Below are 24,852 nucleotides of genomic sequence, written 5' to 3'. Positions count from 1 at the left end.
CTCTGTTTGAATGGCTTTGGATTTAATGCTAGATTATGAAGACCAGATGAATTAGACTCAAGAAATGAAGTTGCCCAATTTGGGGGAGGTAGGGAGAGTGGAAGTGTGTGGAGGGCAACCTTACTAGGCGAGGGAAACAGAATTTTGATGTGTGGCATTCCTTTGATCAAGGAAATGGGCCCAACCTTTTGTGGCTTTCCAGCTGCAGAGCAAAAGCTGTACCATGTTTACACAAGACCCAGTTCCAGTAAACTTGATTAAATATGTGGTGCCAGAGTTTTGGGATGGCTTGCTAATCTTATGGCTGCTGTGGGAGACAGATCTCTCAAAATGGGGTCACGAAAGCAAAGTTTGATAAGTGCTCTGCCACTGGGTCGGGGGGTGGGGGGCTTCCTCTTCGACATTCCTCAGTTCACTTCCCCTTCGGCAATTTCTTTTCTCTCCCGGTTGCCATTACAGTTAATGAGAGTGGCAGGCGCGCTTAGAATTTAGACTCTGAAATCTGTTTCACTGTAGGCAGCTCAGCAAGAAACCCCAGAAGCCAGTGAACTTCTAAGTTGCTTGTGATCCAGCTGTGCCTGCTTGATAGTGCATGGCAGCTAAATGGCACTTGTGGTGCATTTTTTTGAACTTCAGAAGTAAACCAAGCAAGACAAGTTGGAGGCAAAATGGAAGCTGGTGCTTTTTGTTTTTCTTTAGGGCTGTTGCCCCCCAAACTGAAGAAAGGCAAGTTGTGGCGAAGAAAGATCTTTGCAAGAGGGTGGGGGTTGTAAAAAAGAGAGAGAAAGAATTCAAAGAGGTTTACAAAAAGATAAAACAATAAGTCCACAATCTTGTGGCACAGTTTCCATTGCATCTTCTTCAAATAATGATTATTTTTTATTTTTAAAAAGGGGGGGTTGAGGGGTTCCATGTTTCAAAAACATTTTGTCACCCCCATACACATTGGATACAAGTAGATGTGGATTCTGTAACCATTCTTCTTCCCCTGGAGGAGAAGCCATGGGCTTTCCCTCCACCCCAGTTTCATCCACTCAGTCAGCCATCACACAATAGCCCACAGCAGCAGAAAACCTCTTGCCTGCCGGCAGATGCTGCATAGGTCAAGCAACTGTTGTTGTGCAAACACACCCACTTGCTGGCAGGGAGAGCAGGCCAGGCAAGGACCAGAATGATGCTCAGCTGGCCTCTGCCTGCCCCTCTGAAGGGCTGCTTAACATTGTAAAGGAATTACCAAGGAGCAATGTAGTTAATGGCACAAACTATTAACATAAAAATACAGTGAAACGATTAACAAAAAAAAATACAGTGCGATTTAAGCATTCTAAGTTCCACCTATTACATTAAAGAATGATTTTAAAAAACAAGGTGTTCCAAAAGTAGATGCTGAAAATTATGACCCTGAAGCAATTTAAAAAACAAACAAGCAAGAGAACATTTACAAAGAGATAGACTGCAGTTTAACTGAAGTGTTAAGGTGGTTGCTAATAGATTTGCATTATTAAAATCACATTCTGTCTTCACTTTATGATTTCAAAATATCAAATGTGTTACCCTTTAAATAGGACAATTTGATTTTTTACCAAGGAAAGACTGGAGGTTTAGTCCTAATATATCCTGTAAATTTGGAACCAGTTTAAATCAATACCCATGTGATTCAAGAAATTACAGGAATAGGTGGAATTTCTGTACTCTGCAGCCTAGTTTCATCACCTTTACTCCTTTTGGTGCAATGCACAGGAAATTCAATATGAATTCAAGTAGATACCTAAACAGCAGCTCCCCCCTCCTTGGGCAAGGCAGATGGAATAGCCTGCCTATAACGGTTCCCACAGTCTCCCCCCCAAGAGAATTTGGAGGCTTATATCATCTTGGGCACCCCTTCCCCTTCCTACTTCCAGAGCACACATGGTTCTTCCTTAACTTTTCCCTCTACCTGAGTAGACCTCAGGAGCATCGTTTGGAATTTGCTGGGCACCAGGTGCCTTTTACACCTGGCTACCGGCCACTTGCAACCAAGTGAAGATGACTGGGCACCAGAATGGCACCTGCCATCTCCACCATGCCCGGGGATCCTTGGATTTTCCCTGTTTTCACACACTAATACCCCATCCTGTAAAATTCTATCCATCTGCACAATCAGAATGAATTTCTGGAACTCAAAAGTCGTCTGGCCTCAAAATGGCAACTAGACATTTTGTTTTGGTGACTGTAACCCTGGTTTAAGGAGCCATTTGGTGCCCAGCTTATATAACTGAATTTCTAACACTGCTCAGGAGTGAAGACCTCATCTGTCAGGGAAGCATTTCTGAGCCAGCTCTATATTTCACAGGAAGGGGAAGTAGTTCCAGGTCTAACTCCTGGCATCTCTGGGTGAGGCTGAGAAAGACCACTGCCAATTCTAGTAGATAGCACTGATTTAGATAGGCCCAAAGGTCTGACCAAGGTATAAGCATCCACAGGCAATCCTGCCACTGCATTCTGCATCCCCAAGGATAGCTTCACATAAAGTGCATAGCAGTAAGCCAGGCCTGATATTATCAATGCACAGGCAACCGTGGTCTATCCTGATCCAGGAATGGCCGTTTCTGCTCTCTTCATTTCAGAAAAAAGTGCAGAAAAAAGGTAACTGATGTGATCAGGAGGCTGCTCCCCCATGAGAAGGCTGTTGTGGCTGTCTAGTTTGGAAAAAAGATTGTTGATGGTGGGGGCCTAGTAGAGGTTGATAAATCTGTGATTGTTGGGGTGAAGGTGGGATAAGAAGATTTTTCTTCCCGCCTATTAGAACCTGGAAGTTCAACAAAATTGATTAACAGTAAATTCAGGAGGTGTGGAGGAGGGGAAAGAAGCACACAGCACAAAACCTGTGGAATTTACTGGTGGAGGATGAAGTGATGGCCAATGGCTTTAAGAGGGAATTGACACCTTCCTGGAGGCTAAATTATCTTCTAGCAATTAGCTTGTGTGCTCCAAGGCAATATACCAGTACATCTAAGTAGCAGGTGCTGGGAGAAGAGTCAACAGCAGAAAAAGGCCCTTGCCTTCATGTCTTGCTTGTGAGCTTCCTGGAGATATCTGCTTGGCCATTGTGGGGTTCAAGATGCTCAACCAGGCCTAGTTATTTAAATATTTTCCACTCCTCTCTCCAGTCAAAGAAGACACCCAGGATGGCTTGCAGCTCAATAAAAGCAAGACAGTCCCCACGCTTGGGCTTTCAGTCCAGAAAGACACAGAGACAAAGATGGCAGAGGAAATGAGCAAATTTAGGCACTGTTTCTTAGTTGCCACTTCTAAGGAGCTGCTAGAATGGAAGCAGTTCAAGGAGAATCCTGCACATCTTCCTTTCTGCCCTCTGCTTTTGCCAGGGGACAGTTGGAGGGGAGGGAGGGAGACAGGGAGCGAGGGAACCAATGCTGATGGCACAGGTGGCCCTTTCATAAGCACATTTCTCCAGCTTGATGGGTGCAAGGACAGGCAAGTGAATCCCACTCCTTGCTCATAACCGTGCATTCAGTGTTGTTAACAAAAGTAGCTGCTCCAAGAGTTATTATGATCTGGTTCCCTAAGCTTCATTTGCTCTCATTTCCATTCCCTGCCCCATCACCTTTGGAAACTGATTTTAGAACTCAGGTATGGAAGCTTTTGCAGACTGAAACTATTAGGCTGCCATTTAACTGCAAAATGCAGTCAGATTTCCAAATGAAAGATGGTGTTGCATCCCAGGCAGCTAATGCTCTAGAAGCGTGTGTGTTTGAGAGAATTCCTTAGAGGACCAGCCTGATAACATATTTCTTGCCTGTTTGGATTTCCAGGTACATAAAACATTCAGTGGAATTAAAACATCCCTTCAAATCTTGAAAGCAGAGCTGAGATTCTTATCTGACTTGGGAGACTTGGTTACTGCTGGGGTTGCCTTTACTCCCAGAGCCCTGCTAAGCCTTTAATTGGTGCTTGGACTTGAGATAGTGAAGCACTTAGTGTTGAGAGGAAAGGTTTCCGACTTATATGCCTTAAGGGACTGTAGCGTTTGAGGGTTCATGGAACCTGGTACTGTTCCATTTCTCCTCTTCACTGCTGTTACAGATAGCATTCTTATAATGAAACAGGTATCCAAGAAGTGGAAATTATGTTGTGCTTGCAAAAATGGAACACAGCCCAGGAATTAGAGCCCGCAGTTCCAGTAAGCAACTGGAACTGTTGAGCATTAAATGTTTCTCTGTTTGCTTGCTCATTGTGGATTGCAATAGGCTCTTTTATCTGTATAGGCTTAGAACTTCAATAAATCTGGGCGATGGCCAATTAATGTTCCTAGTCAATAAGAGAGGAGCCCCCCTCTGCTTGCACAGGTCTGAGAGTACTGCATATTTCGAAATGATATACTGTAGAGTTGTTTCATGTTAGCAAAAGGCTGCCATTCCAAAACAGCCAATGTTTTTTTTTTTATTTATTTAAAGATGTATAAAGGCCTCTCTGTTTACTGTGCTGATTAATTTGTGTGTTTTAACCTGAGTTTTGTAGCTGGAAGCAATGTCAGGAACCAATCCAAACACAAGATGAAAGTAAATAGTATCGGACTTAACTATCTGGCTGGGTAGTTGAACCAGTGCTGGTGTCAACGCAATGTCAGTGGGTTGGACATTTGACTGATTTTTAAAAAAAGATTTGGTTGCATATAGTTGAGGAATTGCAAGGAAATTAAAACAAATATTTTTAGTCTTTCATCAACCACTTTGAGATCTACGGATGAAGGGCAGTATACAAGTTTAATAAATAAAAATAATAAGTATTTTCTGGACCTGCACCCAACACTTCACTGGATCTTTGCAGAACACACGCCTGCCTGCCAACTTTTCTGGAGAGAGTTAGAAAGGGATGCTTCCTCCTGCATGGTGGCATTCTGGGCCTGGAGGGATATTTGACTGGCCAGTTGACTAGGGTACCCACCCTTTGCTGTAGAAGAGGCAACCCAGGAAAAAAAGGGCTCTTGCTCTGCATGGAGATACCAGGAAGCTTAAAAGGGAAAAAAATAAAACAAAAAGGTTTTGTTTTGTGCAAGGCCCTTTGCTGGTTGCCAAATGCATGTCCTTGGACCACATTTTTCTGCCAGCTGTGTAGGAAAACTCACCTGCAGTCTAGGCAGTTTTCTGAATTGATCATTCTACATCCTAGGTTTTCTTTTTATGAAAAAACCTCTAGTACAAATCTAACATCAAAGCCTGGCATGTTTACTGGCTACATTTTACATTGCTCTGGTATACTTTTTTTAATGCTTTAAAAGTGATGCTTTGACAAATCTGCTCATACCTGAGGCCTCCAAATGAGTAAATTTTATCTCCAAAGTCATTGCTTCATTCTGAAGCAGGTTTTAAGTGGCTCCCTCAATTGTCGTCTTCCTCCTCCTCCTCCTCCTCTTCTTCTTCTTCTTCTTCTTCTTCTTCTTCTTCTTCTTCTTGCAATTGGAACATGATGGGAGGTCTGTTTACTGAATAATGTAAAACAAAAGAGCTTTGTTCCACTAAAAAAATCAATTAAATCACATATAAAACATAATGCACTGCAAATCTCTTGTTGAGTTTCCATATGGGCGGTTAGCTGGAATGACAGGTTTGACACTAACACTCCTTTTTTAAAAAGTGTTTCTTCTGTCTTTTGAAGAATTAAGTAACACTTTTTTTTATAAAAGTTTTTTATTGATTTTTCCAACACATAATAAAAGACAAACACATTACGAAACAAAAACATACACCACATTAAACATATACTGACTTCCCCGTACCTCCCTTTCGCTGCATCCTTATTCCAAAGTTCTTTAGCAACCCTTTAATCAGTTTATCTATTGGTTCCCTTTCATTAAATTTCTTTAAACTTAATATTTACAGCTGTATTTCTCTACTTCTTACCCCTTGACATCTCAACACTCCTCAATTTTACAATAATTTTTAAGATATAATTTAAACTTCTTCCAGTCCTCTTCCACTGTCTCTTTCCCCTGATCTCGGATTCTGCCGGTCATCTCTGCTAGTCCCATGAAGTCTATCACCTTCGTCTGCCATTCTTCCAGAGTAGGTAGTTCTTGCATCTTCCAATACTTTGCCAGAAGAATTCTTGCTGCTGTGGTAGCATACATAAAAAAGGTTCTGTCCTTCTTTAGCACCAATTGGCCAACCATGCCCAGGAGAAAAGCCTCTGGTTTCTTAGGAAAAGTCCATTTAAGGACCTTCTTAATTTCATTATAGATCATTTCCCAGAAGGCTTTAATCTTTGGGCAGGTCCACCAAAGGTGGTAAAAGGTACCTTCAGTCTCATTGCATTTCCAACATTTGTTATTGGGCAAATGGTATATTTTTGCTAGTTTGACTGGGGTCATGTACCACCTGTAAATCATTTTCATTATGTTCTCTAAGAATTAAGTAACACTTTATGGAGAAGTGCATGTTGTGTAGAGAGGCCTTCCTGAAAAATCTCTCTCATGTACAAAACAAAGAAGCTCCAAATATCCAGCATAATTCTTTATGGCAGGCCACAATTTGCTTCTCAGTTGCGCTGTGTCAACAAGGGTGGTGCTCGGGGGGGGGGGGGCTACCAAGTGTGACAGGTGTGGAGAGGAACTGGTGGGGAGGGCACCTCACTCACTTTGCTGGAACTTGTGGGTTGCCCAGTGATGGTGGCAGTAGATTTCAGGTAGGCAAAAGCAAAATACTCCTTTGCATAACAGGTTAACTGTAACCCCCCCACTTGCTAATCAGCAGCTAATAAGGATTAGGCAAACAGATGGCAAAATGGAACATTCAAGTTCAGCAGCCTTCCGTCTCAGAATATTAGCTACCTGGAGAGGGAGGGAGCATGTTGTCTTTTTTTAAGGTGCCTGGAAACATCAGCCTGGTGGCAGTTTGGACAAGTTCTGTTGGTCTGACGCAGCAGGACTCCTGTCATACTGTGGTTTCCTGTTACACATGTAATGTTGGTTTTGTTTGGTTAAAAGGAAAAACACATATGGTAAAATGAAAGGAGGCTTCCCTGGATGCCTAGATCCAGATTTGGGGCAAGTACTCATTGGTGGGGGAGCCCAACACAGATTTAAAATCACAAAACATTCAGCAAAGTAAAGCATGGAAATATAGGTTGTTAGACCCTTAAAATATCCCCTTCTATGTTTTTTCAAAAATTCTCCATGTCCTGCAGCATAGAAAGAGATCACATATTAGGTAGGTTTAAAATTGTTTTCTTACAAATCCTTTAAAGGTCGGATTCATGTGCTTTTCCAAACAACTTCAAGAAAAGACAGGCAGTATAATTTAGGTAAGTGTAAATTACTTGTATAGAAACACAAGGTGATTTCCTTAAGCCACACAGTCCAAGCTTGGAGGATCCAGTTTAGGTAAGGTAAAGGTTAAAGGAGCCCTGGAAGCAGGGCCCTCTTAAGCATATCTGGCGCTGTGGTGCAAAGATCCCTCCGGTGCCCCCCCTTTCCTGACACCACCAAGAAAACAGGAAACTTAAGCAAACCTCAGTCAGTAAAGCATGTGACTCTTACTCTTAGGTTTGTGGTTTCAAGCCCCATGTTGGGCAAAAGACTAGATGGGCTGGACTAGATGACCCTGGTGGTTCCCTTCCAACTCTGTGAATGGTTCTGTTGTTCTATCTGAAGGGCTGTTCACAGGGAAGATGGAGCAAACTGGTTTTGTGAGAGATGCTTGTGCTGTGATTCCTGCGCTGGAGGGGGTTGGTCTAGAGGACCCTCGGGGTCCCTTCCAACCGTCCAGTTCTGTGATCTTATGATTAAAATACTCCAAGAAATAAATAAACGGGTTTCTCTGTGGCAGTCACTGGAAAGGGCTCCACAGAAAGTTTGGCATGTGCCCTGTAGCCCAAGCCCCATTCACCAGGCGAGACCCGGTGAGCCGAAGGACCTGAAGGACCAGAGTGGCAAGGGCTGCCCAGGAGAGCTTGGCTGGGGATCTATCTATATCCATCTATAGGGCTGATCCATTTTATCTTAGGTAGGATTTAAAGATTTATAAACTGCCACTGATCAAATCAAATCCAGCTCCTTCTCATTTTAACCCACCACCCCTCCTGGGAAGAAGAAAAAGAAGAAAGGGGAGGCAGGTAGAGAAGGTCCTATGCAGATCTTCAGACACATTTTCTCTCCAGCAAAGACTTGATAGGTGGGGTGCCTTCTGTTACCTGTCCTTACAAAACTTGACCCCTCCCCCAAAGAAGTGCGTTCCCAATAACAAAGAATAACAAAGAATATTAAATAATACAAATGCATATCTTAGGTTTGCATCATGACGATCCAAGGTGCGGGAGGGAAGGGAGAGGGAGAGAGGAGCTGATCTACATATAAATGCTAGCTAGCAGAGAGATCTCGGAGGAGAGAAAGAAGCAGAAAGGGGAGGCCATCCCTAAATGCATTTCTGCAAACTGAGGTTTGAACGGGACATTTAAAGCAGAAGAACGCTCTTCTGCAGAGGTGAATTTGACCATGCCGTGGGTGAAAATGACCTGGAGGAGGGAGGCAAAGTGTGCCTCCCAACCCGCGATTTTGTTTGGTGGCTGACGCTCCGTCCTCTTCTTTTAGCCGAGCCTGGTGCGGGGCTGGGAGGCAGAAGCGCTCATGTTTGCTGCCTCTTGGACACACACACACACACAACACCAAAGAAAGAGAAGGACAAGAGGGGAAACAAACTGATGGGTTATTTTCCCTTTTGAAAAGCAAAACCAGGAGGTGCCTGCCCCAGTGGTGGGGGAAGGGGGAGCCGCTTTGTGGTTTGACAGTGAGCCAGGGAGGGAGGGAGAGGAGCAGCTTTGCCAGTGCTGTTGCTCACGAGCAGCTGGCTTGCCAGAGAGTCAGCCGGGGAGGGAGGGGGACAGAGGAGCTGCTTTGCTGGGAGGGAAGGAGCCCCACCGGGGCTGCCGATTGGCACAGCTGTGCCATCCGCCTGCCCGTCGGGGCTGCCAATTGGCATGCCCACTGGCCTGCCGGGGGGGGGTGCTGGTGCTTTCAGATGCTTTACCACTCCCCCCTTCCTCCCCCACTGTCGCCAGCCATATAGGTGGCAGGGTGCAGCTGGCGAGACTCGCCTGGGCGCCCCTGAGAGGCCTGTAGCCTGGCGCAATGCACCAGTAAGCCCAAAGAGAAAGACGGCTCTGCCTGGACTGTTAAGTCCAGTCAAAGGCGACTATGGGTTTGCGGCGCTCACCTCGCTTCAGGCCAAGGGATCCGCCGTTTGTCCACAGACAGCTTTCCAGGTCATGTGGTAGGATGAAACTGCTTCTGGCACAACAGAACACTGTGACAGAAACCAGAGCGCACGGAAACACCATTTACCTTCCCGCCGCAGCGGTACCTATTTATCCACTTGCACTGGCATGCTTTCGAACTTCCAGGTTGGCAGGAGCTGTAACAGAACAACCATTGCTCTTCGCATCACAGGGATTCAAACAGTTGACCTTCTGATCGGCAAGCCCAAGAGGCTCAGTGAGTTAGACCACAGCTCCACCCACGTTCCAGCTTAGACCTCCTTACTGGCAGCGGCGGAGCATATGCCTTTGCTGCCCAGGGCGGGCATGCTCCTGAGGGGCACGAGGTGCGGAGGGTGCCCTCCCACGTGCCACAGTTCAGGGTAGGAGAGGGGCAGGGAAGCTGCTGCTCACTCTTCTCCTGCTCTGTGCACTGGCTCAGAGATGACCCAGCAATGGAGCTGCTGCAGTTGGGTGTGCCTTGCCACGGCTGAGGAGGGCTGCTCTCTGCTGCTGGGTCAGAAGAGCTGCTGTCGCTGGGTGCGAGGTGTGCTGCCCACTCACCTGCCATTTTGTCACCCCCTCAGTCATGACACCTGGGGTGGGCTGCAGCCCCTGCACCCCCTTCCTACGCCTCTCCTTACTGGTAGGGTTCACATGGTGGAAAGGGAGAGAACAAAGAGTTTGGTAACCCAAACTCTTTGGGTGAGGTGAGGGGATGTGACCTAGCTAAGCCTAGCTGGACAACTTATTCTATGGACTTAACTCCTTCGTGCAATATGCATGTTGGTTATATGATACTGGATATCCCTTACATAACACAAAATGTAAGTCAAACTGGGATGCCTAATGGGAGATTTTGTCTTAGGTGCAGGAGTGACCGCTCCACTAATTCTGACTCTTCATAGGTGTTGCCATGTTGTATTTAAGAGTTCTCTTGTCCATAGTGCCCTGTCTCCATTAGCATTAAGCAACCTACTCCCTTTCTTTCTCTCAAGCTACAATGGTTCAGTGGTTAGTATGGCAGACTAGGACCAAGCAGATCCAGTTTTGAATACCCACTTGGCCCTGAAGCACTTTGAGTGATTTTGTTCCAGTCTCTCTCCATCTCTCTCTCTGGCTATGCACACACCTTACACTTAAAACACATCCCCTCCCTGCAAAGAATCCTAGGAGCTGACAAACTCCCTTCAGCCTAATCTTTCTTGCATGGTTTGTTGTGAAGATGAAAGGGGTGTAGGGAGAGAGATGATGGACAGAGGGAAATCATTGATTTCTTTGGAAGAAAGACTGGATATAAAAGTGTAAATACATTTCTCAGCATCTCCCCCCCTTGCAATATGTGGATAATGCTGACCTACCTTATAGGCTCATCCTCAAAGATTGCTGAAAACAATGTAATTTGAATGCGCAGTGTGAAGGCTTAGTGAAGCAATATTTAACAAGTAACTGTGGTTAAGCTTTAAAATATACCTTGGGTTATTTCCTGCAATTATATTCCAGTGTAGTGCATAAATTGTAAAGGATTAACGGAGCAATGAAAGATGAGCCCTGCAAGGGAGGACCACCTCCCTCCTCACCTTTGGTAATTAAATATTTGCTAAGAAGCCACACATTATAAGCGTCATTGCTGCCACTGTCAGCCAGTACACATGGCTGCGTTTCCCATAAATGCAAAGGTCTAAGAGAAGAGTCTATTAAACATGATCCCTCCATTAAAGCAGCAAGTTGATGCCAGATTGCTCTTGAGGAGTGGAGGGAGGACTTGGCTTTCAAAATTTGCATGCAGAGGTAGCAGTTTCCTCCTAATTTAATTAGTAGATACCTTGCCACAAAATCCCATAATTAATTGTTGTGTAACTGATAGGTAACAAAGTGTATTTCCACTTCTGTAACAGTTCATACCTTCCTATATGCATAAAATGTAAGGTGTCATCATGCTTACATAGCTTCTGATAGGCAGCCAAGCAGCTGCAGCACGTGGATCTGGCCGGACCCTTGGGAGTTGTTTCCCCTCCACTAAAATGTGCATGGGGTATAAGGGGTGGTTGGTCAGGTGTGTGTGTGTGTGTGTGTGGGGAGCAGAGGGCTAGGCAGTGGGGCAGCCTCTGGTCATAAACATAACAGCATTCCCATAACACAGGCAGCATCTCACCAACCAATTCAATAAGCATAGTAGCCATTTCAGCAAAGCTCAAAGCAGCAATGGGAGGCGGAGGATTAAGTACAAAAATAAAAATCCATTTAAAATGAATCAATTCCTACAGAGCAGCAGCAGTAAAATGAAATGAAAGCACAAATCCTTAAAAGAAAACCCAGCCCCACCAGCCCCCATTATATTAGCCCAAACTGATGCAGTTGTGTCCAAACAGAAAATGTTCTCAGCATCTTACCTTCAACCGTCCAAACATTTATAAAATTTATAAATGTCATTTCACCAAACCAACACAACCTTTTAAACATTCTGCAAGTAAAATCAAGCAGCAGTGGTGCAACACAAACACTCCTAACTTTCAGAGCAGAACAACCAAATCTTCTCAATGCTTAGGAGGACAGATGTGTGTTAAATAGGACCCATGAATGGGCAGGTTGGCTGGGAACTCCTCCTGGGACCCAACTCTTCTGGCCCAAGGAGAGCAGCACTTCTCATGGCAGGGATGGGAACGGATAATGGCCACATGGTAAGCCAAAGTCTTGAGGGTGCCTGTGGCGTTCGTACAGAGCCCCTGGTCGTTTCACGGATTATTGACCTGTACACCACTGCTTTATTCTTCCGCTGCCACCAACCAGGTTTCTTCTGGTGAAATACTGAGTCTCAGTCAGATTGTAAACAACGAAGATTAAAGTTTATTGAAGAACAAACAAGTTTTAAATATATTCAGAACGGTTTCTCAGATGCACTCCCTTAACTAGATGTGACACTATCTCACACTGTCACACTCTTCTCTCTCAGTTCTAGCCCTGTCTCTCACTCTAGTTGTCACAACTGCTATGTTCATCTTACTGGCTCTGTCTCCTCTATCTCCCAATGGTGAAACCCCTGGGCTGAGCCTCAAAACCAGGTAGGCTCCACCTCTGAGCTTTCTCATTGGTCAATCTATATTAACTATTTCCACCCCCCCTGTACAAACAAAATCACAAGGAATGGGCAAATGCCACAGTGCCCAAGGGGGGGAGAGAAAAAGAAGACAAAGCCAGCTGGAAGACTGGGCTATTGGGCACTTCCACTTCCTGCAAACCTCCAGTTTGTTTTTGCTTTGATGAAATTTGCATGACAAGGAACAATTATTTTAGACAACTTCTGTTGCTCCCCCAGTGCCCCCTGGACATTCAGTGTAGCATTTTCCTCCACTAGAGAGGAATAGTAAAACCAATGAGCCAGGCAGCAGCAAACCTCCCACTGGTGGCTGAGTGTGGTGCAGAAAAATCACATGATGAAACTGCTAATTGCTGGAGCTCAAGAATTCGCTTTTAAAGCTGGAATTGTAGCTAAGGCATTTTAAGATTCTGTCCCTATGGCTGCCATTCTTGACCGGGTTCTGCTTATTTACTTATTTACTGTTTCAAAGGTCTGATTATGAGCCTGAACACCTGCTCAGGCAGCTCCTGGGTAAAGTTTGTGCCACTTATGCCCTCTCCCAGACCATTTCATTGATCACCGCTCCACACTGCAAAACAGTAAAAAATCAGCAAAACAGACCCCACAGCACTGGAGAGAGCGCTCAGGAATTATCATGCCAGTGGCCCTGGGAGCTTCACCATTCCGTAGTGGAATTAGGGCCCCAAGCCATTTTTTTCCAGGAGGTGTTAATTATTTTCTTCTGATAACCAGATTACTTGTGCCGATTACTCCAAGAGACCAGCTTCAATTGTTTAAGACAAAATACTTTTACTTCCGAGGGACGCAGGTGGTGCTGTGGGTTAAACCAAAGAGCCCTGGGCTTGCTGATCAGAAGGTCAGCGGTTCGAATCCCCGCGAAGGGGTGAGCTCCCGTTGCTCGGTCCCTGCTCCTGCCAACCTAGCAGTTCGAAAGCAAGTGCAAGTAGATAAATAGGTACCGCTCCAGCGGGAAGGTAAACGGCACTTCCGTGCGCTGCGCTGGTTCGCCAGAAGCGGCTTAGTCATGCTGGCCACATGACCTGGAAGCTGTACGCCAGCTCCCTTGGCCAGTAAAGCGAGATGAGCGCCGCAACCCCAGAGTCGGTCACGACTGGACCTAATGGTCAGGGGTCCCTTTACCTTTATTGTTACTTCCAGCCTGTGACAAGATGTGAGGATTTCATTAAATAGCCCCAAATAGTTTGCATGTGATCACTATACTGCCAGTTTCTTCCTCCTCTGCTGCTGATCCCATCACTGCTACTGTCAAGACTTCTGTTCTTGCTTATTTTCTACAGCAACCCCAGGCTCAATACTTGTAATCATTATCTGTTACCTTTTACAGTGGTACCTTGGGTTACATGCGTTTCAGGTTACATACGCTTCAGGTTACAGACTCTGCTAACCCAGAAATAGTGCTTCAGGTTAAGAACTTTGCTTCAGGATAAGAACAGAAATCGGGCTCTGGCGGTGCAGCGGCAGCAGGAGGCCCCATTAGCTAAAGTGGTGCTTCAGGTTAAGAACAGTTTCAGGTTAAGAACAGATCTCCAGAACAAATTAAGTACTTAACCCGAGGTACCACTGTATATCATAATGAACTTGACATTGCTCCAGGTGGCATTTGGCTTTTTCACCTGGCTACCTGCTGTATATCAAAGACATGGGTAGGCAAACTAAGGCCTGGGAGACGGATGCGGCCCAATTGCCTTCTAAATCCAGCCCGTGAACTGTCTGTGAATCAGCGTGTTTTTACATGAGTAGACTGTGTCCTTTTATTTAAAACGCATCTCTGGATTATTTGAGGGGCATAGAAATTCATTCATTTTTTTTCTTCCAAAATATAGTCCAGTTCCCCCACAAGGTCTAAGGGACAGTGGACCGGCCCCTGCTGAAAAAGTTTGCTGACCCCTGATCAAAGACATCACTAGTGCTTCTCTGCTTCTATCTTTCTAAATAAGCAAGCGAAGGTTGGGTCTCTCCCCTTGCCCCAACACTCTCTTTCTCTTTCCAAGCAACCTGGTCCATAAAGACCTCCCACTCCCCCCCCAAAAAATATTTTTTATTGAACTTTATAACACACAACATAAATAATCATGACTGTTAAGTCAGCAAAGTGTCAACTGTGGTGGTTCTGTTCGATATGCTTATTTAAGAAAGGAGAGGAGGATGGTAAATGAGCTTTGTGAGCAGGGTGGGGGGAATGGGGAGGGCAGAATGGAATATCATAAATCTTTAAGCTATATCTGTGTTACAATTGGGGCCAGTCCAAGATGACATGTGTGCTGTTGGTGGGCAGATGTCCTTGTGCTTGTTGACAAAGTCCATGAAAGGTTGCAACCAACAAGTTCCCCCTTTTTCTAAAAGTGCCCTGAGCCAGTCTGGCAAGTTGAGTTGCCGTTTCAAAATTTATAAATCTGAGATGCTAGGCACTTGAAGTCTAGTGTTGACTGAGTTCACAGGTGTTGATATGACATTTGGGAGCATGGAGGCTGTCATTGTTTGTGGAGTTTATTAATGAAAGAGGCAGGAGTTGCATGATAACACCATGCTCTTCTTCCACGGCTCTAGGGTCATCCTCTTTATGTTCACATGTATTCTCTATCTCCTCATCTGGGTTTATTTCCTCTGGTTCTCTGGTTAGCTGATTGGACCCCTGAAATGATCTTGCTCCTCTCTGATTCATGATGGCTTGTTTTGTCAGCTGAAAATTCTGGTCTCCATTTCTGAAGTGATTTTGCAAGGAGATCTTTGGCTCCAGCCAACTGATAATTGTCCCACTAGGTAAAAGCCCCTTTTTTTGGGATGCATGCTGGAGCTGGAGAATTTGGAAGCAATCATTTAAGCAATTCATTGTTGCCATGGAGTATCAACTGGTCTTGGTCTAAGGAAGAAGGATGGCCAGAGGAAGCAGATTACCAAGTCTCTCTGTTATCCCTCAGCTTGCAGCGTCATTTAAGAAATCTGGCTATAGAATGTGAATTCTCCTCCCAGTTGGCAGCTTGTGATGCCCAACATTAAAAAAGGAAGCTGTGTTTTGGATGTGTCTTCTCTGCATACCAGGGAGCTACTTCCTTGAGAAGCCAGAGAGAAGTTGCAAGATTACAGATGATTGTTCTTTCCAATTTGTCTTTTACGCTCCTTTTAACGTATGTGTTACATATTTTTTTGTTGTTGTTGTACATCTCTTTGAATTACTTTCTGTATATATATAAAGGCAAGTGATAAGTTTAACAAATCATCACCACCTTTCTGCTGTTGTGGGGAGAGTACCTGGTCTAGATGGATCTTTCGTCTCCTCCAGCAAAGTACCGGTAGTTTTTGCTGCCTTAAACCTCTTCTCCAGGGAGCCTGAAGGAAAGCCAAGCCTGTCTAAAATGTATAGAATCATAGAATCATAGAGTTGGAAGAGACCACAAGGGCCATCGAGTCCACCCCCCTGCCAAGCAGGAAACACCATCAGAGCACTCCTGACACATGGTTGTCAAGCCTCTGCTTAAAGACCTCCAAAGAAGGAGACTCCACCACCTTTTTTTTCTTCCTGGTGTTCTTGCAAGCCTTTATAGGCTGCAGAGTTCCATTTGGAAGGCAAAGCACAGGACTTAAAAATAATAAATAAAGGTTGGGGAAAGAAATTCATTATTCCAACAGAGTGCACATTCCATTACAACTGTCCTGAACTGCTACAAATAATGGATTTGTTCTCAGAGGCTTTTATGCTTCTGGCTTCCAGTATTATTATAAAGTCCAGACTTTAGAAGTATTGTAAAGGACATTCCCTCTCCCTCCCCTCTCTCCACATTACAGAGGCATGTTCTCATTTTTTTTCTGACTATGGATGCCCTCTTGGGTTTTTTTCATTTAAAGCAGGAAAAAGGAGAAGGCGGGTTCCCCCAATGCCAAACTCAAGTGGCAGAGTGCCAACAAGACTGGTGCATTTTTGTTTACAACATGCCAAAGGATAGCTAAAGAGAAGCAAGAGGGTGGTATTGCCAGGCTTACGTGGATACTGAGGTTGTGGAAGTATGGAACATAAGATTAAGGAACCCAAAGGTGATAATCCCCTGCAATGAGAACTGAGCACATTCAGTGGCCTCCAAGAGCCACCAGAATGTTGGAAAATAAAATTGGGCAATGGAGCAGGTAGTGAATTGGTCTGCTTGAGCCCCTTACAGCAGGGGATATGGACCTTTGGACCTTCCAGATGTTGCTGAATTGGAACTGCTATCATCTCTGGCCATTGGCCATGCTGGCTGGGGCCGATGGGAGTTGTAGTTCAGCACCCTGCCTTATAGCTGATGGTGTCCTAGGTGGGGGTAGGGAATGTTTTGGATATTACGGGGATGGGGGGACATATTTAAATGTTACAAATATTATGCAAAAAACGTATCCTTTTGACTTGACAGCTCAGGGAAGTTACCTAGCTTTAAAAATAATATAAAATCAACTCCTTTGCCAGTTTCCTTCATTCCACCGCCCATTTGCTTCATTGACCAAGGACTTGGAAGCCACTTGGTCCCCACCATAATCCCTCAAGTGGGAGGTCATGTATTCACAGGAAGGTACTCATAGGTGTCAATCGCTGGGCAAAGGCACTCCTCTGGCCTTGCCCAGGTGGCAGACTATGCAAACCAAAGTTCTATTGTCCCTTTGTAGTAGGTGCTTAGAATGTACTTCCCAATACATATCCTGTATCTGCCTGTTGCCCCAACACATTCCTCCTGTGTTAATCACGTATAACCCTCCCCTTTTCTGATGTAGCAATGATGTAGTGATGATGCTCAACGAACTGAATGCTGGGATAAGATAGAAACCTAGAATCATAGAATCATAGAGTTGGAAGAGACCACAAGAGCCATCGAGTCCAACCCCCTGCCAAGCAGGAAACACCATCAGAGCACTCCTGACATATGGTTGTCAAGGATGGGGTGACAAGGACCTTTAAAAGTCCTTGACACCCCATCCTCGGGATTCAAAATTCCTCTTTGAACCTGTTGCACAATAAACTTTAGTCTACAGCTATTTGCTCCGGTTGGTGGCTGGACTCCTTTCTTTATTCCGCAGGGACCCACGGACACTGCCCGACCAGCTGGGGGACTGAGCAGCCTCACACCTAGATTTTTCCGTAACAGGAAGGACTCCTTTTTTAAGGAGTGAGCATGTTGTTGCTTGTTCCAGATTTCCTAGCCTAATTTCCAATGACTCAACTGAGCCAGTATATTTAATACGGACTGAGCAAAGACTTCCTGGAACAGATGGCCAAGCATGCAAAAGGAAGGGAGATAGTAGTAATGGGGGACTTCAATTACCCGGATATTTGTTGGATGTCAAACTCAGCCAAGAGCATACGGTCAAACAGATTCCTCACTGGCCTTGCAGACAACTTCATTGTCCAGAAAGTGGGAGAAGCAACAAGAGGAACAGCCATTTTAGATCTGGTCCTAACCAATGTTGATGACCTGGTTAGTGGGGTAGAAGAGGAAGAATCATTAGGCGCGAGTGATCGTGCTCTTCTGAAGTTTACTATTGAAGGAAAGCCTTCAATAGAAACAGAATCATCACAATCATTAGTCAATTCCACAGAGCGCCGATATCGAGAGTGGGATAAATGATGCTTCTTGGGTAAAATGATGGACAAACGGCTTAAGCAACAAGGTGTGCCATGGCTAATGTTTGCTGGAATATAATTGAATGTGTAACCTGGGCACGACCAGAACCAGCCTTTAGGCAGCTCTGTATATTTATATATATATGCAATGTTTACATAATTAGAGCAGTTAAAATTATTATCCTTGCCCATTTTCACACAGTTGGTTTTTGTGCAATTGACCATACGGGCACAAGTGGCATTAAAGGAGGCCACGTATGGGGTCAACAAATCAATTGCCAGAGATGGGCATCAGCGCAGTTGGTTACTCCAGTGATGGTAACCGGAATAACCAAGGGTGCGAAGAGATCATTTTGGGGTAGGGATGAATAAAACCAGGTATCATTTTGCATATCAAAAGGGTCATGGCAAACAGGGATAAGGCAAGAACCAAGGATTTCACCTATTGATACCTGTTGAGTTAGGCAAAAGGAAGAAACATTGAGGGTTTTTGCAAACGATTCCCACACATTTATTGGTGTGGAATCACCGCTATTAGGAGCGGAAGCAGAAAGGGGCAAAAACAAAACACTGAAAATGAGCAGTATCATGGAATTTATATTAAGGCAGGAAATGAGACACAGAAGCAAATCTCCATTTCCCACTTTTTTTTTTTAACGAAGATGGGGGTATTATCCGCCAGGGGCTCTGCATTGTTTAGCAAAATGACCTGGGCGCTTACAGTTAAAGTAGTTGCCTGTTGGTTTATTGCCAGTTTGGATGGCACCGGCAAGCAAAGAAATCGCATGGCTCTGGCTTCCTACATCTGCACAGGTTTGAATCATATCGGCCAGGTCATATTTGGGGCAATGTACAACTGACTGCAATGCCTTCTTGCAGTCGGTGTTAGCATTTTCAAAAGCCAATTTTTTCATCAATTCATTTTGAGCTGTAGGGTCATCAATCTGCCTGGTGATTGATTGATTCTTTCAATCTATCTATAAATTGATGGTAAGGCTCTGAATGTTGTTGCTTAATATTAACAAAGAAGCTCAGTGGTTGCTCTGAGACAGGGACTTTCCGAAAGGCCGTTGCACGCAGGTCGCGGTGCGACAAAAATGCAAAGGTGTCAATTGCGCCTGTGCTGGTATAGTATCATACAGACCAGCACCAAAGAGTTGAGCGGCTGCATGCTGTGGATCAGCCAGAGCTGCTGCGCTATGCTTAAATTCGCTTTCAAAAACTACATACTGAGCAGGAGATAAAAGCATTTGCATCAAATCCTTCCAATCTTGAGTTAGCATTGTGTAACCATTTGTGATCCCCTCCAGCATCCCCAGCACATAGGAAGATTTGAGGCCAGAATCAGTAATGGCTTTCCTTAATTCTCTTAGAATAGAATAAGGAAGCCCCTCGCACATTACGCGGCGCGTACAGCTCCAGTGGAAGAGCACGCAGGGGCTGGGGTAGGCAAAGGAGGGATGGGGGGTGGATGTGGGCTGAGGCGTAGGGAGGGGTTGGCAAGGTTGCGATGGGGGTGAAATCTTAGGGTAAGGTGGAGGATTGTCTGCAACGGCTGAAGGAGCAGGTGCCGTCAGGGATGCCTGAGATGCCTGAGGTCCTAATCTAGCGACGGCATCTGCACACTTCTGCCAAGTGAGCAGACAATGAATCGGTGCCCTCGGTTCTGCAACTTCAGGCAATACTAATGAGACGGAAACATGGAATGTGCCTAAAGAAGCCAGAGTGGCTATCTAAAGAACTTTTAACTGAGTTAAGATTTTAAAAGGATGTGTAAAAAAAATGGAAAAGGGGGGAAACCACCAAAGAGGAATTCAAACAAATAGCCAGCACGTGTAGACACAAAGTCAGAAAAGGTAAAGCACAGAATGAACTCAGGTTTGCTAGAGAGGTTAAAAGCAACAAAAAAGGCTTTTATGGGTATGTTCGTAGCAAAAGGAAGAACAAAGAAACAGTGGGGTCACTCAGAGGAGAAGATGGTGAAATGCAAACAGGGGACACAGAAAGGGCTGAACTCCTCAATGCCTTCTTTGCCTCAGTCTTCTCCGATAAAGAAAACAATGCCCGACCTGAAGAATTTGGAGCAAATGATTCAGCAGAGGAAACACAGCCCAGAATAACTAAGGAGATAGTACAAGAATACTTGGCTAGTCTAGATGTATTCAAGTCTCCAGGGCCAGATGAACTGCATCCAAGAGTATTAAAAGAACTGGCAGATGTGATCTCAGAACCACTGGCAGTCATCTTTGAGAATTCCTGGAGAACAGGCAAAGTCCCGGCAGACTGGAGGAGGGCAAATGTTGTCCCTATTTTCATAAAGGGGAAAAGAGAGGACCCAAATAATAACCGCCCAGTCAGTCTGACATCAATACCAGGGAAGATTCTAGAGCAGATCATTAAGCAAACAGTCTGTGAGCACCTAGAAAGGAATGCTGTGATCACCAATAGTCAGCATGGATTTCTGAAAAATAAGTCATGTCAGACGAACCTGATCTCGTTTTTTGACAGAATTACAAGCCTGGTAGATGAAGGGAACGCAGTGGATGTAGCCTACCTTGATTTCAGCAAGGCATTTGACAAGGTGTCCCATGATATTCTTGTAAAGAAGCTGGTAAAATGCGGTCTTGACTATGCTACCACTCAGTGGATTTGTAACTGGCTGACTGACCGAACCCAAAGGGTGCTCATCAATGGGGTGCCACAGGGTTCTGTCTTGGGCCCGGTCTTATTCAACATCTTTATCAACGACTTGGATGATGGACTCAAGGGCATCCTGATCAAATTTACAGATGACACCAAACTGGGAGGGATGGCTAACACCCCAGAGGACAGGATCACACTTCAAAACGACCTTGACAGATTAGAGAACTGGGCCAAAACAAACAAGATGAATTTTAACAGGGAGAAATGTAAAGTATTGCACTTGGGCAAAAAAATGAGAGGCACAAATACAAGATGGGTGACACCTGGCTTGAGAGCAGTACATGTGAAAAGGATCTAGGAGTCTTGGTTGACCACAAACTTGACATGAGTCAACAGTGTGACGTGGCAGCTAAAAAAGCCAATGCAATTCTGGGCCGCATCAATAGGAGTATAGCATCTAGATCAAGGGAAGTAATAGTGCCACTGTATTCTGCTCTGGTCAGACCTCACCTGGAGTACTGTGTCCAGTTCTGGGCACCACAGTTCAAGAAGGACACTGACAAACTGGAACGTGTCCAGAGGAGGGCAACCAAAATGGTCAAAGGCCTGGAAACGATGCCTTATGAGGAACGGCTAAGGGAGCTGGGCATGTTTAGCCTGGAGAAGAGGAGGCTAAGGGGTGATATGATAGCCATGTTCAAATATATAAAAGGATGTCACATAGAGGAGGGAGAAAGGTTGTTTTCTGCTGCTCCAGAGAAGCGGACACGGAGCAATGGATCCAAACTACAAGAAAGAAGATTCCACCTAAACATTAGGAAGAACTTCCTGACAGTAAGAGCTGTTTGACAGTGGAATTTGCTGCCAAGGAGTGTGGTGGAGTCTCCTTCTTTGGAGGTCTTTAAGCAGAGGCTTGACAACCATATGTCAGGAGTGCTCTGATGGTGTTTCCTGCTTGGCAGGGGTTTGGACTCGATGGCCCTTGTGGTCTCTTCCAACTCTATGATTCTATGATTCTTAAGATGAGGAAATCTTATTTACATGTGTAGGGGGAGGGGAAGCACATTGTTGCTTAGGGGAGGGGAAATGATAAACACAGCCAGAGAATATAGACACAAATTCATTTCCTCATAAATGAAATGGCATATAGGGCATTTCACAACAGCTGGCCATCTGCAGGGACCTGTCTTTAGTATCTCTTCTTTCTGCCATCAAAAGGGCAATTTATTTCCTGGAAAACTTCTCATAGTCTGCTGTCCTTAACACGTAAAAGGGCAGAGGTGAGTTTTTGAAGTCCATAGCTTCTCTTGGTCTAAGTTGCATTATTTGCCCAAAAGTTTGGAATGGCAGTATTTTGATAAATTTGGAAGCACAAAGCCAAGAACATACCGTAAATGTTTCCTTTTGCCTGCCTGAAAGAAAAGGTTTCCCCAAAGTGTCAGAGAACGTAGTGGTTTTTCCCAGTCTGGTGCCTTCCAGAGCTTTGAGATTATCACTTCCCTTCAGCCAACATCAGAATATTAAAAAGAAATTCAAAGGTGCTCTAGAATGAGAAGGTCAGCTGAGCCAAGACCATGAACTGTGTATCTGTCCCAGAATTGGCTTCTCAACTCGACTAAGAACCAAAGCATGAGAGCAGCGGAGTGCCGTCAGTTTCAGCCTTTAGCTGCTAAAATGTGGGTCTTGACAACACCACAGTAACACCTGTCTGATGGGATTCTCTTGTCTTTGTGGTGGATGTCCTTGTATCTTCATGAATTGAAAGTGTGCATTTTCCTAGTTGCTAAAATATATGTATGAGAGAGGAGTCTGTCTTTCTCTGTTTTCTTCCTTCTGAAAATTAATTACACCCCACTGTTTTCACTGATGCTCTGCATATCAGAAAATATCTGGGAACCCTCTAAGTGCCAGTTATACTTCCTTAAGCAATATTTCTAAATGTCAAGATAATGTAGTTAGGAAGCCATGAGCATTGCTGCAACCCAGGATGAGCAGCGGTTGCATCTGCCTGGGATGGCATGGAGCAGGTTCCATGCGGGTTTGGGAATCAGCCCTTTCCCTGTTTTACAAAACACACACACACACACTTTTTCTTAAAAAGAAAAATTACTTTCTCCCCTTGTGCCCACCCCCAACATGCTGCTGTTCTTTCCCACAAGGAGCTAGTATTTGAGAAAAGCAAATTAAAACACAAGAGGTGAAAATGTATTACTTACACCAACTGATACAGGCTTGAAAAATTCATTTCCAGCAGCATTTTTGCATATTTGACCATTGCAAAACAATGGTTGGAAAGATACAGTATGTGCATTTGTTGCGTGTTTCTTCTTAGCCTCTGACCATGTTGACTTTCATACAGGTGCTTGATCAGCCTTTAGCAAACCATACTGGTACCCACTGATGGTCCGTTCATGCTGGGAGTGAGAGGGATTAGGACAGTGGTTCTCAACCTTCCTAATGCCGCGACACTTTAATACAGTTCCTCATGTTGTGGTGACCCCCAAATATAAAACTATTTTCGCTGCTATTTCATAACTGCAATTTTGCTACTGTTATGAATCGTAATGTAAATATCTGATATGCAGGATGTATTTTATTGTTACAAATTGAACATAATTAAAGCATAGTGATTAATCACAAAACAATATGTAATTATATATTGTGAAATATTTATTTCTAATTACAAATAAATGAAATTTTGTCTTGAAGCATGGTGTAGCATGGGTAACAGTCTTAATATTACAACAGTAAACTACATTACTACATTTTGCCACAGTATGCGTAAAAAGCCAACATCAGTGCAAAGGTTGAGATTGCTTCTTTCTCACCAGATCAGAAATTCTCAGGGCAATCTTTGCAAGAGCACAACGAATATCATCTTCCACAAGAAGTCTACTTCTGTACTTAGACTTGATAACCAACAAGCAACTCTGTTTCACAAAGATATGTTGTTGGAAATGGAAGAAGAAGGTGCAACACAGTCTCAGACAGAACAGGATATTACTGCAAACACTTGATCCAGAATTTTGTAACTGGCATTGTAGAGAAATCAGTTCTCGCTGCATCGCTGTTAATAGGTTCAGTGAACTCCTCTTGTGCTGTCTCAGGAGCATCTTCAACTTTGACTGTGAATGGGCGTCTGGCAAGTGCAAATGGGGTGTCAGGTAGATTTGGAAAGTATGACGAAATTTCGTCTGCAAGCATGTGCAAGTGTTCTTTCACAGAAATTATCATTGTAATCCTTTTGTCTGGTTCAATGTCATGTTCCTCAAAGAAAGCAGATAAGGTAGGCAACAGGTAAATTTTATTTTCATCCAATTTTTTTTTTGCCAAAGCTGAAGTTTCATTTGGAATGATTGGATCTTTTCAGACAAATCGAGGCATGTTGCATTTGGTCCTTGCAGTGATAAATTTAACTCAATCAAGATGGCAAAGATGTCAGCCAAGTAAGCTATTTTCTGCAGTTCACTTTTATTGCTGAAAAGTGCTTCGAACTGCGGTCTTGCTTTCTGATTAAAAAACGTTGTGAGTTCATGACGAAGCTCAAAAACACGTTTTAAAACTTTTCCTCTCAACAACCATCTCACTTCAGTGTGAAATAGCAGAGCATTGTTCGGCGCATCCAACTCGTTGCACAGTTGTGAAAACAGTTGACTGTTTAAAGTGCTTGCCTTTACAAAATTGACAGAACTTATGATGCTTTTTTTACTTCTTGTAACTCTTGTGGCAGTGTCTTCATTGCTAATATTTGCCGATGAATCATACAGTAAGTTCTGATGACTTTTGGTGACTCAGTACCAAACGTTGAAATCCAGATCGACATCCTAGCATAGCTGGAGCACCATCTGTGCAAACACCACAAACCTTTTCCCAAGAGAACTTATGCTCTTTCAGAAATGAACCAACTGTGTCAAATACATCACGTGCAGTAGTTGTCATTTCAAGAGGTTTGCAAAAAAGAAACTCATCTTTAAAGTCACCATCATTAAGTTACCTCATGTTAACCAGTAACTGTGAACAGTTTGCAACGACTGGATACTAAATATTGGAAGTGGAGCAGATTTAATTTCCTGGATTACCTGATCAAGAATATCAGTAGACAGGCTTCCTGTTTCCGGTGTTGAGAAATGGCTGACTCCCACACGATCGGACCCCAGCCATGCCGGTAATTCAGGGTTGATATGGGGATAATTAGCCCAGGCAGACTCCCAGGGTGGGGGAGGACTGTCTCATAGACCCACAGACCGTCTGAGATTGT

At 44.3% G+C, this 24,852-nt stretch overlaps 1 protein-coding gene and 1 long non-coding RNA gene across 5 annotated transcripts in view; one reads left to right on the top strand and one right to left on the bottom strand.

Moving 5' to 3' along the window:
* Positions 1–24,852, top strand: part of GPC3 (glypican 3) — a 239,340-nt gene that overhangs the window by 56,123 nt on the left and 158,365 nt on the right. The window lies entirely within an intron of this gene.
* LOC309361818 lies at positions 419–24,560 on the bottom strand. 2 transcript variants are annotated; one of them, XR_014164653.1, is made up of 4 exons: positions 23,423–24,560; positions 6,827–6,944; positions 5,305–5,482; positions 419–748 (listed from the first exon to the last, which is right to left on the bottom strand). It is a non-coding gene; the product is annotated as an uncharacterized lncRNA (long non-coding RNA). The 2 variants fall into 2 exon arrangements; XR_014164654.1 differs by lacking the exon at positions 419–748 and having other exon boundaries at positions 5,167–5,482.

Source organism: Podarcis melisellensis (assembly GCF_964234715.1).
Source record: "Podarcis melisellensis genome assembly, chromosome: Z".
NCBI classification, from domain to species: Eukaryota; Metazoa; Chordata; class Lepidosauria; order Squamata; family Lacertidae; genus Podarcis; species Podarcis melisellensis.
Note: the sequence above shows the minus strand (reverse complement) of the source record. Positions and strands in the feature narration are given on the sequence as shown.